We start from the raw sequence: 18,293 nt of genomic DNA on the forward strand, positions 1-18,293 counted from the left end.
CAACTATATTCCAATAAAAAAAAAAACCTATTAGTCATCAGTCTCTAAGTTTTATTTCAATTCCTAATTCACATACTAGCTTAAGGAATAAGAGCTTTCATGGGGTGATATGAAGATATTTGCAATATATAGGGCAGAAGAGCATTCGAAGAAAAATAGTAATTAAGTGAGTGAGAACACAAACTCTGACCACTCTGAGATTTTGCCTAGAATTCTAGTTGCAGCCAGCACATATTTGAGTATTGATATTAGGACCAATTTGGAGGACAAAAATCCTAGATTCCTAAATTCCACACAATCTTCTCAGTTTAGATTTATTTATTTATTTTTTAATTGAAGTATAGTTGATTTACAATGCTGTGTTAGTGTCTAGTGTACAGCAAAGTGATTCACTTATATACATATATATATACACTTGTATATATATACACACACGTATATATATATATATTCTTTTTCAGATTCTTTTCCATTATAGGTTATTACAAGATATTGAATATAGTTTCTTCTGCTACACAATAGGTCCTTATTGTTTATCTATTTTATACGTAGTAGTGTTAGACTAATTTATCCAAATTCATGGTTCCAGAGCAGTGTATCACCATCCCTTTTATGCCCTTCATTCATTCAGGGTGGGATAAATAGATTCATCCATGGAGATGAGTAACCGAAAATGACAAAGGAATTAACATTTCTTAAATACCCACTATTTGTCAATTTGGGGGTTAGAGTCATGCATATATACAATTTTTTTAACCTGGCCTGATAAACCCTACATAATCTGGCTTCTGCCTCTTTCCAAACTACCCTGTTCCACTTGTCCTCTCTCCCACTCTGCAGTGGTCAAAATGACTTTCCTGTTGCTCAAGTACACTAAGCTCATTCTACCTTGGGGCCTCACACTTGCTGTTTCCTGTGCCTAGAGTGATCTTCTCTTCTCTTTGCCTTCACAGGGCTGATTTTTCTTTCCTTCCATTCACTTTCTAGTCAAAAGTCACCTACTCACATATGCTGACCACCCAAATCAACAGCTAACACTTGACCCCTTCACTCTCTCTTCTCTCCCTGCTTGATTTTTCTTCAAGGCACTTATTACTACCTGAATATTTATTTTTTTGCGTTTAGAATCTGTCTCTTCCCAGTAGAATGCAAGCTTTGTAAAGGCAAAGTATTGCTTCTCTCTTGTAATCCCTGTGTTTGTAGCACCTTCAGTGGTGTCTGGTATAATGTAGATACTCAAAAACAGGTTTGTTGGATGAACAGATATATTCTAATCTTCACAACAATAGTATGAAAATGATGCCATTTTTTATTATGTTACAGAGTAATAAGCTATTGTTCAAAGTGGCATTTAGTGATTTCCACCTAGTATTGTCTGGCTGTAAGCACAAGCTTCTAGGTTCACTGAAACACCCAGCCTCATTGCAAACCCTGACTCATATTTTTTATATGACAAGGAAATATGCTAAAAAGTACCCAAACTGAGGTTGAGTCAAGAATAAGAAAAGATAGATAGCTATAATCACATCTTTTTAATATAAATTCCCAAGGGAGTTCTACTGCTATTAATGGAAAGCTACAAAAAATGTAACTCTCATCCTAACAACCAGAAAAAGGTGGAAAATCTACAGAATCATGTATTTTCTTAAGCCTACCAAGAGTTGAGGTTTCAGAAAAATCAAGTGAACTGAGTTCCAAAGGAAAGATGGGACACCAGAAAGGTTTCACTTTTGACAAAACACAAAGAGAAAGAGGCAACCTGCCAAGAAAGGAAAAGAAGAAATCAGAAAAATAAATAATCCTTAAAGGCTGACTGTGGATTACCATGACAGTCTATAATCCCTGGAAGCACAGACACAAGGGGTATCTATATTCATTCATAAACTCTTTTTCATAAGCCTCCACCAGGTGCTCACAAGAAAGAATGGAATCAGAGCAGGATGTCCAAATGAGCCCCTTTGGTGGTGCACAGGCACAAAATGTGTCCATTCTCTGAACCATTATGTGAAACAAAAGCCTTAAGCCATACACCAGGTTTAGGAAATACTACTGTCCCTAGTGGCCAGGGAGGATAGTAGCAAAAGTTGTCTGCTGCTGAGTGCAGATAGAGATCCACATTGTGACCCATATATGCAAAGTGGTTATGAAAGTGGAATATGAACATTGAGAAAGACTTTGTGGCACCCCAAGCCCAAGGTAGCAGCAGCCCACTGCTAGAAGTATTTAAAGGTTATGGTACACTGAATGCAACTACTGCAACAAAACTCAAACCCAGCTCAACTACTGACTAGGTTCACTCAACTCCCCAGACTTGATTTGACAGAGGAAGAGGTGGGTCCATTTCCAGGCACAAGTATTATTTAACCTCAGTTTCTACCCTTCTTCTATACAATGTTTGGTATTTAATTGAAAAATATGACATATAAAAAGGTTAAAATAAAAACCACCCATTGTCAAGTGAAAAAGCAGCCTATATATAGAACTAGACCCAGAGATGACCAGGTGTTGGAACTTTCAGACAATGACTTAAAAATATCTATGATTAATATATTGAATGATCTAGTGGAAAGGATTGTAATATGCATGAACAAATGGGAAATCTCATCAAAGAGATAAAGCCTATGAAGAAAGAGTAAAATGGAATGCTGGAAATGTGAATAGATTCTACACCTGTAATACATATCACTTTTAAATTTTCTTCGGCAAACAGAAAATTCTAATGCTATAGATGTATACTTTAGTTTTTACATATCTTTAATTATAAAGAATAAATGTCATCTCCTAAATTTAGACTTAACCAACTCTTAAAAACCAAAGCATTCATGTCTGATATTGCTGATTATCTCAGTCACCACCAGAAGTTCAAGTCCTTCCAAGTCTCCCATTATGTGGACTCACCCTGGGAATATTTTATACACTTATGGAAAAACTCACATCTCCTCTTCCTCCCAACTCCTTCTCCTGAAACTGCTAGAAACAGTCAGACCAGGTCTTGGCTCAGCTACTTACTTTGTACATGGATTTGAAAAAGGTAATTTGCCTTTCTGAGTTTTTAGTTCCTCATCAGTATAATAAGAAACTTAGACTTTCCTGGTGGTCCAGTGGTAAAGAATCTGTCTTCCAATGCAAGGGATGCAGGTTCAATCCCTGGTCCAGGAAGATCCCACATGCCGTGGAGCAATTGAGCATGTGTGCCACTATTACTGAACTTGCACGTCTCAATAAGATCCCCCATGGAGACGCCCACGCATGGCAATGAAAGAGTTCACATGCCTCAACAAATATCCTGCGTGCCACAACTAAGACACAACACAGCCAAAAATAAATTTAAAATAAATAAATAAATAATAAATAAATATTTAAAGAAAGAAGAAAGGGCTTCCCTGGTGGTGCAGTAGTTAAGAATCCACCTGCAAATGCAGGGGACACGGGTTCGAGCCCCAGTCCAGGAAGATCCCACATGCCACAGAGCAGCTAAGCCCATGTGCCACAACTACTGAGCCTGTGCTCTAGAGCCTGTGAGCCACAACTACTGAAGCCCACGTGCCTAGAGCTCATGCTCCACAACAAAGAGAAGCCACCACAATGAGAAGCCCGTGCACCGCAACAAAGAGCAGCCCCCTTTTGCCACAACTAGAGAAAGCCTGCTCTCAACAACAAAGATGCAACGCAGCCAAAAATAAATGAATTCATTAATTTTTTAAAAACCTTAATTACCAGCTCACAAGTTGTCAGAATAATAAATAATATTGTCAAGTGGATACTATATAGAAGACACCCAATAAATGGTAGCTATGATTACTATAAATTTGTGCTTGTGTTCATAGTAGTTCTCATACACTTGAAGATGGGGGGAAAGTTGAGCTGTTGTCTGTAGAGCACATGGTCCTCTATACCTGAAGCAAGGGATGTTTGTCATGAGAATAAGAACCAAATTCTCCTTGATCCATGGCAATATAATCAGAAGAGTCACATCAGGCTTCTGGATCCTGGTTTCCTCAAATGTAAAATGACCAAGCCAAATAATCTCCCTAAGGTCTCTTGAAATTCTAAAACTCTACAATTTCAATCCTACGGGAATCCTTAAATTGTGACTTTGTATAATATTAAGGAGTTTATTTTTCTTTGTAAATCAAATAAAATCTTTATTATTCCTACCATGAGTTGATATATAGCATAAACAGGACATCTATCTGTGAATGAACGAGTAAAAAATAATACATCTATGCAAGCATCTGGGGTTCACGTACACTCATTTTATCAAATGATAAGTAACTGTATTAATTTGGCTTCTATCTTTCATGCTCAGAGTTCTAGTTCTACTTATTCTGTGTTATTTTTGTGATGTGAATTTTTATTTTGATCTTTATAAAATGATATAAAGAACTATGGTCATTAACCAATCACCACCTAATATACCCCTGAATCTCCACTAAAGATTTTCATCTGTTAAAACTTTACTTTGTACTTTAAACAAAATGTTTCTGCATCATCTGGCTTTATTCTTGAACTACATGTGGGAAGATTAATGAAACTGATATAAATCACACATTAAACTAACACAAAACATTTGTTGTTGCCATCAAGAAGGCTTGCTAGGCTAGAAAATATTGTAAGCAAAATATTCCAAAGAGGATTGGTGTCAGAATATTTAGTTCTTTTTAAAATTTCATCATTATGGCTGAACTAGCATCCCTCTGGATTTCAAAATAGTTATAGGAAAAGTAATATTATAAGAAAGGTTAAAAATCATTTATATGACACAGACTTTTTTTCTATAAGATGAACATTGAAATACTTGGAAATACCTGGATTTTAGCTAAAAGTTTTGTATTTTACTCAAATGTAAGCTCTATTTCACCAAGGAAAACAATTTGATATTAAAATAAGGTGATAAAACTGCCTCTTACTTCAAGACAATTATCAGCACTAATGACATTTTAAATACAACAAACTATTTTGTACTGTGGAAAAGAGGGTCAAGGTATATTCATTTCAAGATCAAGTAAGTTGAAGAGGAGTCCAAGATGACAACACAGGAAGCTTCTTAACTCTCCTCCTCCCATGGACACACCAAATCTACACCTCCATATGGATCATTTCCTTTTGAAAAAGATTTGGGAACTAGATAAACTGTTTTCCACAACAAAGGATCAAAGGACCACATTGAGAAGGGGAGGAGGGGCAGAGACACAGTCACTCACAAAAAATACCCACCCCCCAGTGTAGCAACACACGACAGGGAAGCATGTCACCAGACAGGTGCCTCTCTCGGAGAAGTGAGGGGTTGGTGCCCCACATTAGGTACCCCCAACCCCTGGAATCTTCACTGGAGAGACAAGCTCCCAAAATGTCTGGCTTAGAAAACCAACAGAGCTGAAGTCCAAGGGACCCAAAGTGCTATAGGAAACTGAGATTCCCCTTTTCAAGGGCTTACCATGAAACCCAATGAAACAATATCAGTTTGGAAAGTGCCTAAACTATACGTGAAGGAGATTCATTTGCTAACTAAAAATGTTGTCTGGAGGGGCAGGAGACAGTCAAAATTCTCCACAGAGACGGAGGTGCTGGCAGATGCCATAACATGCTCAACCTAATCTGTTGGAACAGGCAGGTGAGCTCAGCCATGGCACTCTCCCACCACCTTTCTAAGACATGGGGGAAAGCGGTCCTGGTAGTATCCCACTGCCCTGCTAAAGCCAGAGAGGGCAGGCAGTTTCAGCACTCTCTTACTCTCTGGCTGGGGCGGGCACATGGGAATGGTTGCAGCATTATACCGCTGCCTAGCTAAAGCCTGTGAACCACAGGTGGTTGTGGAACTCCCCTGCCCCAACCTGGGGCTGGAGCAATCTGGCATTCACCTGCTCCCAGCCTGAAGCCAGTGCATGTGCACAGACAAGGCACTCTCCCTTGCATTACTGAAACCTGAAGTAATGCACAATCAAGACATTTTCCCACTGCCTTTCTAAAGCCAGCAATCATGTCTTGCCTCTACTCTCCAGCTGCCTTGCACAATCCACACAAGGGATAGGACTTGATCATTTGGTCCTGGTGGTCAAGGGGGCTGATGTTCCTGAGTTCCATGGGATTAGAACAACTGGAAAGACAGTTCTTGCCAGGCCACCACTCCCTGGGCACTGCAGACAACAGACTGAAACACAACCCCATTCTTCAGCCTGAGGCACAGACTTCAGGTTTCCCAGCCATCTAGAGGCTAAGGAGATGCAAGGATGGTGATATGCACCATCCTTGCATATCCCCTTGGCCTTGTTATGGCTCAATGAAATTTCCCAGAAATGAGCTTATACACTCTTCTAGAGCCCCAATTTTCACAACTGTCTCTCAGGGTCACCTCCAGATCTTTTGGTCTGGAGACCTGCAGGGATTGTGGCCCCACAGGACTGCATAGTTTTATAAACTTTAAAAGCTGCTGTTGGGCTTCCCTCGTGGCACAGTGGTTGAGAATCTGCCCGCCAATGCAGGGAACACAGGTTCAAGCCCTGGTCCAGGAAGATCTCACATGTCGCAGAGCAACCAAGCCCATGTGCCACAACTACTGAGCCTGTGCTCCAGAGCCCACAAGCCACAACTACTGAGCTCACAAGCCACAACTACTGAAGCCCGCATGCCTAGAGCCTGTGCTCCGCAACAAGAGAAGCCACCACGAGAAGCCTGAGCACAGCAACGAAGAGTAGCCCCCGCTCCCTGCAACTAGAGAAAACCCGCATGCAGCAATGAAGACCCAATGCAGACAAAAATAAATAAATTAATTAATTAATTAAATTTAAAAAAAGCTGCTGCCTGAGGTTCTGGCATCCAGTCAGCCTGAAACTAGTTGAAACACTTACAGTTGAAACACTTCCAGTTGAAACACTGACAGATCTTGGGACACCCTCAACAATGGGGGTATTCTTATTTATTAAGAATAAATCAGGCAGTTTAGACCATCACGATGGTTTGGAGACAACCAAGGACAAAGTTAAACAAGGAGAGTTATCATGTACACAAGGTCACTTCTTCAAGACTGAGAGAGGTAGCTGTTTCACCAAATACACAGAAACAAACACAGAGAATCAAGCAAAATGAGGAAATACAGAAATATGTTCCAAACAAAATAAAACAAAACCTCAGAAAAAGACTTTAGTGATACAGAGACAGGTAAGTGCCCTAATAAATAATTTGAAATAAAGATCATCAAGATGCTCACTGAACTAGGGAGAAGGATGGGTGAACACAGTGAGAAGTTCAACAAAGAGACAGAAAACATAAAGTACCAATCAGAAGTCACAGAGCTGAGTAATACAATAACTGAACTGATAAATACACTAGAGGGGTTCAACAGCAGACTAGATAAAGCAGAAGAATGTTTCAGCAAGCTGGAAGAGAAAGCAATGGAACTCACCCGCACAAAGCCGCAAAAAGGAAAAAAGAATTTAACACATGAAGATAACTTAAGGAACCTCTTAGACAATATCAAGCATAATAACATTCACATTATTGGGGTCCTAGAAGGAGGAGAGAGAGAGAGAAGGGGCAGAAATCTTATTTGAAGAAATAATGGCAAAAAAGGACAGGAGAGGAGAGGGGAGGAGAGAGATGGGGGGAGGGGGGGAGGGGAGGGAAGGGAAGGGAAGGGAAGGAAAAAATGGCTGGAAACTTCCCTAACCTAGGGAAGAAAACAGACATCCAGGTCCAGGAAGACCAAAAAGTTCCAAATAAGCTGAACCCAAAGATATCCACACCAAGGCACATTATAATTAAAACATCAAAATTTAAAGAGAGAATCTTAAAAACAGCAAGAGAAAAACAAATTACTACATACAAGGAAACTCCATAAAGCCATCAGCAGATTTCTAAGCAGAAACTTTGTAGGACAGAAGGGAGTCACATGACATATGCAAAGTGATAAAAGGAAAACACTTCTAACCAATAATACTCTATTCAGCAACATTATCGTTCAGATTTGAAGGAGAGATAAGGAGTTTTTCAAACAAGCAAAAGCTAAAATAGCTCATCACTACTAAACAGGTCTAACAAGAAATATTACAGGAAAGCTGAAAAGAAATGACACTATTTAAAAACAAGACAACATACAAAGGTAAAAATCTCACTGGAAAAGGTAAATAAATAGTAAACATAGTCAAGTAATCACTTATAAAGCTACTAAGAAGGTTAAAAGACAGAAGTAGTAAAATTTACTAAAGCTACAGTAATTAGTTAAAAGATATATAAAATTTTTAAATGTGAAAAGTAACATCTAAAAAGCAGCAAAATACACATTCTTCTCAAGTGCACATGAAACCTCCTCAAAGATAGATCATATGTTAGGCCACAAAATAATTTCTAATAAATTCCAGAAAATGTAAATCATATCAGGCATCTTTTCTGACCACAATGGTATGAAACCAGAAATCAATCACAAGAAGAAAATAAACATGTTACTGAACAACTACTGAACAACTACTGAGACATCGAAAAAGTCAAAAGAGAAATCAAAAACTCCCTAGAAACAACTGAAAACAAATACAACATACCAAAATGCAATACCGCGAAAGCTGTCCTAAGAGGGAGGTTCACAGCTATATAGGCTTACCTCAAGAAACAAAATACAACAAACCAGTGAATATAGCAAGAAAGAAGCAGACGCACAGATACAGAGAAAACGCTAATGGTTACCAGTGGGGTGAGTCCAGAAGAGGCATTATAGGCGTGACAGAGTGGGGAGATACAAACTACTGGGTGTAAGATAGGCTCAAGGATGTATTGCACAACATGGGGAATAGAGCCAATATTTTTTAATACTGCAAATGGAAAGTAACCTTTAAAATTGTGTTAAAAATAAAAAAAATTTTTGAAGAATACAAAAAAATTTTTAAAGATGTAAAAGTCTATGAAAAAAGAAGGTAAATCTCAAATAAACAATTTAACTTTAGACCTAAAAGAATTAGAAAAGGAACAAATGAATCACAAAGTTAGTAGAAGGAAAGAAATAATAAGGATGAGCAGAAATAAATGTAATAAAGACTAAAAAGACAATTGAAAAGATTAAAAAAACTAAGAGCTGGTTCTTTGAAAAGATAAACAAAATTGACAATCCTTTAGCTAGACTCACCAAGAAAAAAATCAGAAATGAAAGAGAAGTTACAACCGATACCACAGAAATACAAAGGCTCATAAAATACGACTATGAGCAATTACATGCCAACAAATTGGGCAACCTAGAAGAAAAGAATACATTCTTAGAAATTAGTAGAATCAAATAAGTTGAAAGTGAGAAGAGGGTTCATGGATTTACAGAAGAAAATTATTTCAGACCATTTTCCTCTTAGTTAATGGGACCTACGATACAATGCAGTAGCATCCAATTTACACCCCACACAGGACCTTATCAGTGTGCTGAATAATTTCATAGACACAATGATAAGACTATATAAATTAGAAGAGGTCATGTTTTCCAGAGACTATAAATTTTCAGAACATGGTTTTAAGAGTCAAATATTTGGATTTCCCTGGTGGTGCAGTGGTTGGGAGTCCACCTGCCAATGCAGGGGACACGGGTTTGAGCCCTGGTCTGGGAAGATCCCACATGCCACGGAGCAACTAAGCCCATGTGCTACAACTACTGAGCCTGTGCTCTAGAGCCCACGAGCCACAATTAGAGAAAGCCCGTGTGCAGCAATGAAGACTCAATGCAGCCAAAAATAAATAAATAAACTTATTTTTTTAAAAAGAGTCAAATATCCATATTTCTTTGATGGCTTACCAAAATTAATTACTTAAAATATAATAATATAGCTACTTATTTTAAATAGTTTAATTTCTACTTTCACGAAGCTGAATGCTAAGAAAAGAACTTCTAAGATCCAGAGAGAGTATATTTAGGCTCTCAGGGAATCAAAGAGTAGAAAGAAGGAAAAATTGCAGCCTGAGAACTCCTTGTAGAAGGGGACCAGAGGGTATTGGCACAAGACAAATCAGCAAATGCGTATGAGCAACAGGGTGAGGCAGTGCCCAATGGCCAACAGCCCACTCTGGCAGATCTAGAGAACTCTTGAGCAGTTCTATATTCTACACTGGGGTACCAAAGTTAACAGGATTAATTTCCCTAAATTAACACAGAAGTTAGGAGTAATGGTCGCAATCTAGAGTTTCTGAGAGTGGAAATGACGGTAATAAACCTATGGTCAGTATTTTAATAAGCGTAACAGAAATAGTGTCACATAAATTATAGTTTGTATTCAGTACACAAAAACTTTCTTAGCACAGACCTATACAGTGAGAAACACTAAAAATTGCCCTTCATAGCAAAAAATAAATTAAAAATTTTGATACATCTGGAAAATACCAAGGCAGGGAAATGAGGGTCAAAGGGAACACATGATATTTTCCTGTCCCACCCCCTTTCACTTTAATTTTCATTTTTTTCTGTGTTCTCTTCTTTTCCTTCCTTCCTTTCTTTTTTCTTTTTTTTTTCCTTTCTTCTTCTATTCTCCTATCCTTTTTTTTTTTTTTTTTTTAAATCTCTTTCTAGCTTTTATTAGCTAAAAATCGACCATCCATTTTGGATCACTGGCAGACCCTGAATGAAAACTGTCCCCTTGAATCTCCTACCACCAGTACCAATAAATTTTTCTGTTTCTTACAGCCCACAGTGACACATAGTAGACACAAAACACATTTAAAAAATGGTGCTTTCACTTGCAAGTTAATCTTTTTGATAAAGATTTTACAGTCTTAAGAAACAAGCAGGTCTTTCAAAAAGGCCATGTGTCTTCTGGCTTGATCCATCTTCTAGATAGCCTGGTAGCCTGAGTGAAAGTCATTCACTGAAATTTTGCAAGAAAGTAAGCCTAGATTTACCTTCAAGGAACTACATTAACCCAATAGGCTAATACAAAAACAAAGAAACAAAAAAAGTTTAATGTTCCTCAACTATTATATATCCTCTTTTGAGTCATAATTCTTAGTTTCAGGTCCTGTCCCTGGTTCTTTGAGTTCAGGTCCTGGGAATCACCAATGTCTTATTATGTATCCACCTTTTACTTCTCTTAGTGCTTGTTTAAGTGCACCAGTCATGGCATAATGCTACGATTTCCCAAAGAAACTACATAGTATTTATCAATTAGAGGAACTCCCTTCTGATTAGTGATATTGTGGCAAACACAGCTCTTACAATGAGAGTGTAGCTCAGTTCCTGCCGATCACTGCCAAATAGACTTATGCCTGCTTAGAAAATAGCTCAGTCCTTTTCTCCTGGGCCTAAAGAGGATATCCTGCCCCCAGATACCTCTACTGTGAGATTGGCCATTTCTCCCAAAAAGCCCAAAAGTTTCCACCATCTGTTGAATATACGCTCAAAGCACACACACAAAAACTGATACACTGAAAAACACAGCTCTTGTATGGGGCAATTCTAAGGCATTTTAAAATTTCATTGTACCTTGGATCACTCAGTCTAAGTGAGGCTACTTTAATTTTCAGGCAGTGAGTGACGGACATTTTTTGCAAGCTAGTTTTTCTCCTTGTCTAAATTCCCAGTTTCTGTTGATCACGCCTTTCTCTGCTGCTTCATGACTAAGTTTTTCACTTACCCAATCCAACTGGAATTTATTACGCTACCTTTTGTATTTTGCAATAAGGTCCCATTGGTCAAATTCAATCCATATGACTTCAGCAGATACTTCTAATGGGCCAGTACAAGCCAGTAATTCATATAAGTTAGAAAGCTATACCACACAATTCAAATTTCAGAGAATAAAATTATCAGCACAAATCCCGAGTACTCTGTATTTTTCCATTATATTAATTTTGCCCTTGGCTCTCCCATATATTCTCATTTTGGCCACTAATGTTTTGTCACTTTGTTGCTCACAAAGCACATTTGTCTTGTCCTTTTCTTCTTATTGAACTGCCTAGGTCTACTCAAATCAATAAATATGAAAATGCAAAGAGTAACAAAAATTACAACATCATTACTAGTAACAATTTATGGAAAAGTTTAAATCTAAAATTTCTCAAACCTTCCAGCTCTCACATGTCACCTAGCACTTAGAACGGGGCTTTGCAAGTCTCACTCTTCTATATTCAGAGTGGTACAAGATAAATTGTCTCCTATATTCTTCTACTGCCTCATCAGTAAACATAGAAGTCTGTGCTTTCACATTTGTAGTTCATATCCAGGTCATGGATGTAGGGTGCCTAGGCAAGTATGGAGAGATTTGAGAGAAGCTCTTTAAGAGTTTATGTCCCTAAAGGACAAAGCAGCATCATAGGGAAAATTCCATCCTAAGAATCAGAAGCTGAGGCACAAAAGTTTGATCAACTACAGTATACCAGGTTGGGAAGAAAGATTCTGGTTATCCTACTCTTTAACTATGATCTTCCAAGAAGCAAACAGAATGATGCAATTAAACATGATTTGGGCTCTAGATTCATGATGCTTACTTGGTAGGGGGATAGTTTTAGAACTAGGGGGTAAATATACAATTACAGACAAATCCAATTAATTATAATTTTGATGAATTCTGCAAATGGTAGTAGGGGGTCATTAATGTAATATGTAACTTCATGCCATAAGATTCTTTTCTTTCCTCAATAAATATTATATTAGCACCTACTTGAGTTCAACACAGGGCTGCTACAGTCCTCAGGCAAAGTGAAATACAAAACTACTTCACATGAAGATCTCACCAGCTGTCTTCACCAACTTTTGTAGCCTCAGTGATGATACCAACAGGTGGAAAGAGCTGCAGTAACAGTGCCCTTTGCAATGAGAATGTACAGTTTCAGTGCCCTCATTTCAGACATCAACTCTCTGGACCATGAGCAGAGACAACTTTGGCTGGCAGATAGAAGCAACTACGTCAGGCTTTGATAGTTTTGCCTTTGAAGGGCATCAGTGTGATGGAAGAGTAGTCACCCTTAAAGCTAAGAAACCAGAAAGTACCAAAAATGACTATGCTAAGGAAGTGGTTATGATGCTTTATTTTCTGGAGGTTACCAGAATTTTTTGAGAGAAAATCAATCTAATGCTGATTAAGTAGACCCAACCAGGAAGTATATGGTTTTATATTAGTTATAGACGGCTTCATTTTTATATCTTATCTGGTCTGACATAGGAAACATAAAATATAGAAAATATCCACACATGAATATCAATAACAGAATAACATTAGTAAAGTAAGGTTGTTTTTGAGTAAAAGGATGATCCTATAGCACTGAAGATACATGCCTCCTGCTGATGCAAAAGAGTGAATCTGCTATAAAACTGAAGCCAGAAAGATAGATTTTGGGGCAAGGGATTTCCTACAAAGCATAAATCCGCCCCCCACCCCATCAGAGAATATTAATAACTGGTAACAAGTATATTATCTGTCTTCTGGAGTCTCTGTGCCTTGAGGAATATGTAGCTGTATATTATAAGACTGCATGATATCACTTTTATGTGGAATCAAAAAAAAAAAGGAACCCATAGAAGCAGAGAACGAATTGGTAGTTACCACATGTAGAAGGTGGGGAGTGGGGGAATGGGGTGAAGGTGGTCAAAATGTACAAACTTACAACTATAAGATAAATAAATTCTGGGAGTGTAATGTACAACGTGTTGACTATAGTTAACAATGCTGTATTTTATATTTGAAAGCTGCTAAGAAAATAAATCTTAAAAGTTCTCATCACAAGGAAAAAATAAGTGTAAATATGTGAGCAGATGGCTGTTTACTAAACTTATTGTGGTGATCATTTCACAATATATGTATGTATCATAGCATTATGCTGTACATCTTAAACTTATATAACATAGGTTATATGTCAATTATATCCCAGTAAAACTGAGGGAAAAAAAGAATTTTATTACCTAAAAAAATAAAAACCAAACAGCCTTAGGAGTGTCAAGATTCAGAACTAGACTCATTGGAGTTCAAAGCATTTGCCACTGGTTTTTCCCACACCAACTTGCCTAGACCAGGCATGTCCAAAAGTGGGCTATCTCATATCCTAGGGGTTCGACAAGATGATCCACTGCAGCATGATAAGAAAACATCCCAATTTTTATTTTACAGTTATACATGTATAGAAATGAACACAAAACTCAATCTCATTTACTATATGAATCAATATTTCTGTGTCAGCTCCATTCCCAGTACTGTGCCACCCTAAAGTAGGTGGGGAAGTTTCCCCACACAGAGTTGATGAGAGTGGCACCTCTTCTTACAGGCTTGCTTTTAATATACTGCAACATATTTCATTATATGCACAACTGATTAAATGGATTTTCAGTTTGTATTGTCTGTATTTGACCAAATTAACCCTCATTTAAAAAAAACACACACACACACACTTTAAAATTTCTGCAAAAAAAAATCAGTTTGGATACAATACTAATAGGAAAGCAGAAGCAGGCAACAAAAAAAAGCAGAGCCAATGCTATTCCTACTCTAAGTACAAGCCCTTTGTCAGCTTTGAGATTAAAAATATGACAGTCTAATTACGTCTGACAAGAAGTAGGCTATAAAAACTTGGATTTGTCAAGATTATTTTAAATATAGATCTACATCTAAATGCACTATTGTTACCAGAGAACCTCATCCTAAAGATACACTGTAACTTGAGATAGTAGCTAACAATGTATCACCACCCTGAAAAATTAGTCATCTAGAATCTGAAGACAAATCTCTAAAATTTTGTAGCAAATTAAGTTATTCTTAAACCCAGATATGACATATTTCATAAAATATAATTTAAAAAATGAAAAAACCTCTTTTGGGATTTTTTATTTCACAGTGCAAGCCAAAAAAAGGTCATGGCTTTGGGACCAGCACTTGATCTACCTGAAGCCTTAAACAAGGCTGAAATTACATACTGAATAAGGTAGAGTGATTAAAATGACTTTCAGGCAGATAATGCTTTCAGAAAATGAATAGATACATTGCTGAAATTCTGAAGACACAAGTATTAGAATAAATTACATAAGTATGGGAGTTTGTTGGATGAAAGAACAGATGTTTCTAACATCTAATAAAAGATTACACACATGCACACATTCTCAACAGTAAATGTATTCTTAGGGGGCGGAGTCAAGATGGCAGAGTTGGAGGATGCGGAGTTCGCATCTCCCCACAACTAGGGCACCTACCAGATGCTGGTGGGGGTCCTCGATGTCCAAGGAGATGGGAGGAACCCCTGAGTTGACTGGGTAGGACATGGGGGGGAGTGAGGGGGGAGGAGAGTGGAGGCTGTATAAGACTCGAGCCCCTGGGGGGGTGACAGGGAGAGGGCAGGGGTTCCCACACCTGGAGGGATGCTCCTGGGCATGGAGAATCACAGGGGAGCGTGGCTAGTGTGTCCACTGCCCAATCGGGCCCCGGGGAAACCTGCTGGGCTCCCAGCCAGGTCCTCTGCCTTCCAGAGACCACTCCAGGTGCATAGGTCCTAGGGGCGTAGGAGGGAGGGAGGAAGGGGGAAAAGGAGGAGAGGCAGATGAGGAGGGGCCCTCTGGGATCTGTGATCGGAAGATCACCGGGAACATGCCTAGCATTTCCCCCACCCAATTGGGCCCAGGGAGCCTGCTGGGGCCCCGAACGTGGGACTCCACACTCCCAGGCCAGAGGCAATCCTGGACCCCTCCGGCCGCAGTAAGCCTAAGCCCCGGCCCCCCAGGGCCTTTTCCAGCTGCATGGGTCCTAAGCCTAGAAACACCCGCTGCCTAAACCCCACCCCTGCCTGAGCCCCGCCACCCACAGCCAAGGGCTTTTCCGGCTTTTTTTTCTTTCCTTCTCTTTTTTCCTCTTTTTTGCTATTGTGGTTCTGTTTTACCTTCTGGTTGTTGTTTCATCTATATTTTTATTTTTTCTAACATATCTGTTAGGTTTCTAATCTTATTTTATTTGTTACTCTTTGTTATTGTTCTGCTACTCTTTTTCTTTTTTTTTTTCCCACCCCGCGAGACTTGCGGGATCTTGGTTCATGAGCCAGGGGTCGGGACTGAGGTCCTATGGTGGGAACTCTACGTCTGAACCACTGGACTAACAAAGAACCTCAGACCCAAGGGAATATTCATCGGAGTGAGGTCTCTGTGAGGTCTTCATCTCGTTACCAAGACCTGGCTCTACCCAACAGCCTACAAACTCCAGTGCAGGAAGCCTCAGGCTAAACAACCAGTAAGACAGGAACACAATCCAATCCATCAAAAAAAAAAAAAAAAAAAAAGAGATGATAAAACAATGTTACAGATGAAGGAGCAAGGTAAAAACCTACTAGACTAAATAAATGCATAGGAAATAGGCAACCTACCTGAAAAAGAATTCAGAGTAATAATAGAAAAGATGATCCAGAATCTCAGAAGTAGGATGGAGGCACGGATCAAGAACATACAAGAAATGTTTAGCAAGACCTAGAAGAACTAAAGAACAAACAAACAGAGATGAACACACAATAACTGAAATGAAAAATACACTAGAAGGAATCAATAACAGAATAACTGAGGGAGAAGAACGAGTGAGAGAGCTGGAAGACAGAATGGTGGAAATAACTGCCAAGGAGCAGAATAAAGAAAAAAGAATGAAAAGAATTAAAGACAATCTCAGAAACCCCTGGGACAACACTAAATGCAACAACATTTGAATTATAGGGATCTCAGAAGAAGAAGAGAAAAAGAAAGGGTCTGAGAAAATATTTGAGGAGATTATAGTCGAAAACTTCCCTAACATGGGAAAGGAGATAGCCACTCAAGTCCAGGAAGCACAGAGTCCCATACAGGATAAACCCTAGGAGAAATACACCAAGACACATATTAATCAAACTAACAAAAATTAAATTCAAAGAAAAAATATTAAAAGCAGCAAAGGAAAAGCAAAAAAATAACTTACAAGGGTATTCCCCATAAGCTTATCAGCTGATTTTTCAGCAGAAATTCTGCAGGCCAGAAGGGAGTGGCAGGATATATGTAAAGGGATAAAAGAGAAAAACCTACAACCAAGGTGACTCTACCCAGCAAGGACCTAATTTAGATTCGATGGAGAAATCAAAAGCTTTACAGACAAGCAAAAGCTAAGAGAATTCAGCACCACCAAACCAGCTTTACAACAAATGCTAAAGAAACTTCTCTAGGCGGGAAACACAAGAGAAGAAAAAGACCCACAAAAACAAACCCAAAACTATTAAGAAAATGGTAATAGGAACTTACATATCAATAATTACCTTGAATGTGAATGGATTAAATGCTCCAACCAAAAGACACACACTGGCTGAATGGATATAAAAACAAGACCCATATATATGCTGTCTACAAGAGACCCACTTCAGACCTAGGGACACATACAGACTGAAAGTTAAGGGATGGAAAAAGATATTCCATGCAAATGGAAATCAAAAGAAAGCTGAAGTAGCAATATTCATATCAGATAAAACAGGTTTTAAAATAAAGACTATTATAAGAGATAAGGAAGGACACTACATAATGATCAAGGGATCAATCCAAGAAGAAGATATAACAATTATAAATGCTTACACACCTAACATAGGAGCACCTCAATACATAAGGCAAATGCTAACAACCATGAAAGGGGAAATCAACAGTAACGCAATAATAGTGGGGGACTTTAACACCCCACTTACACCAATGGACAGATCATCCAAACAGAAAATAAATAAGGAAACACAAGCTTTAAATGACACAACAGACCAGAGAGATTTAACTGATGATATTTATAGGACATTCCACTCAAAAGTGGCAGAATACACTTTCTTCTCAAGTGCACATGGAACATTCTCCAGGATAGATCACATCTTGAGTCACAAATCAAGCCTCAGAAAATTTAAGAAAATTGAAATCATATCAAGCATCTTTTTCAACCACAATGCTATGAGATTAGAAATCAATTAGAGGAGAAAAACTGTAGAAAACACAAATACATGGAGGCTAAACAGTGCACTAAATAACCAAGACATCACTGAAGAAATCAAAGAGGAAAAAAAATACATGTGAACAAATGACAATGAAAACACGATGACCCAAAACTTATGGGAAGTAGCAAAAGCAGTTCAAAGAGGGAAGTTTATAGCAATTAAATCTCACCTCAGAAAAGAAGAAAAATCTCACATAAACAACCTAACCTTACACCTAAGCAACTAGAGAAAGAAGAAGAAAGAGAACCCAAAGTCAGTAGAAGGAAAGAAATCATAAAGATCAGAACAGAAATAAATGAAATAGAAACAAAGAAAACAATAGCAAAGATCGATACAACTAAAAGTTTGTTCTTTGAGAAGATAAACAAAACTGATAAACCTCTAGGCAG

The 18,293-nt window shown here is 38.3% G+C and overlaps 1 long non-coding RNA gene across 1 annotated transcript in view; it reads right to left on the bottom strand.

Annotated features, from left to right (window-relative positions):
• Positions 1-17,340, bottom strand: part of LOC309654341 — a 201,072-nt gene extending 183,732 nt beyond the window's left edge. Inside the window, exon 1 of the long non-coding RNA XR_014260166.1 lies at positions 7,823-17,340. This is a non-coding gene — a long non-coding RNA (uncharacterized lncRNA). The remainder of the gene's footprint in view (positions 1-7,822) is intronic.
• Between the last annotated feature and the right edge of the window lie 953 nt (positions 17,341-18,293).

Source organism: Balaenoptera physalus, assembly GCF_965194825.1.
Source record: "Balaenoptera physalus genome assembly, chromosome: 2".
NCBI classification, from domain to species: domain Eukaryota; kingdom Metazoa; phylum Chordata; class Mammalia; order Artiodactyla; family Balaenopteridae; genus Balaenoptera; species Balaenoptera physalus.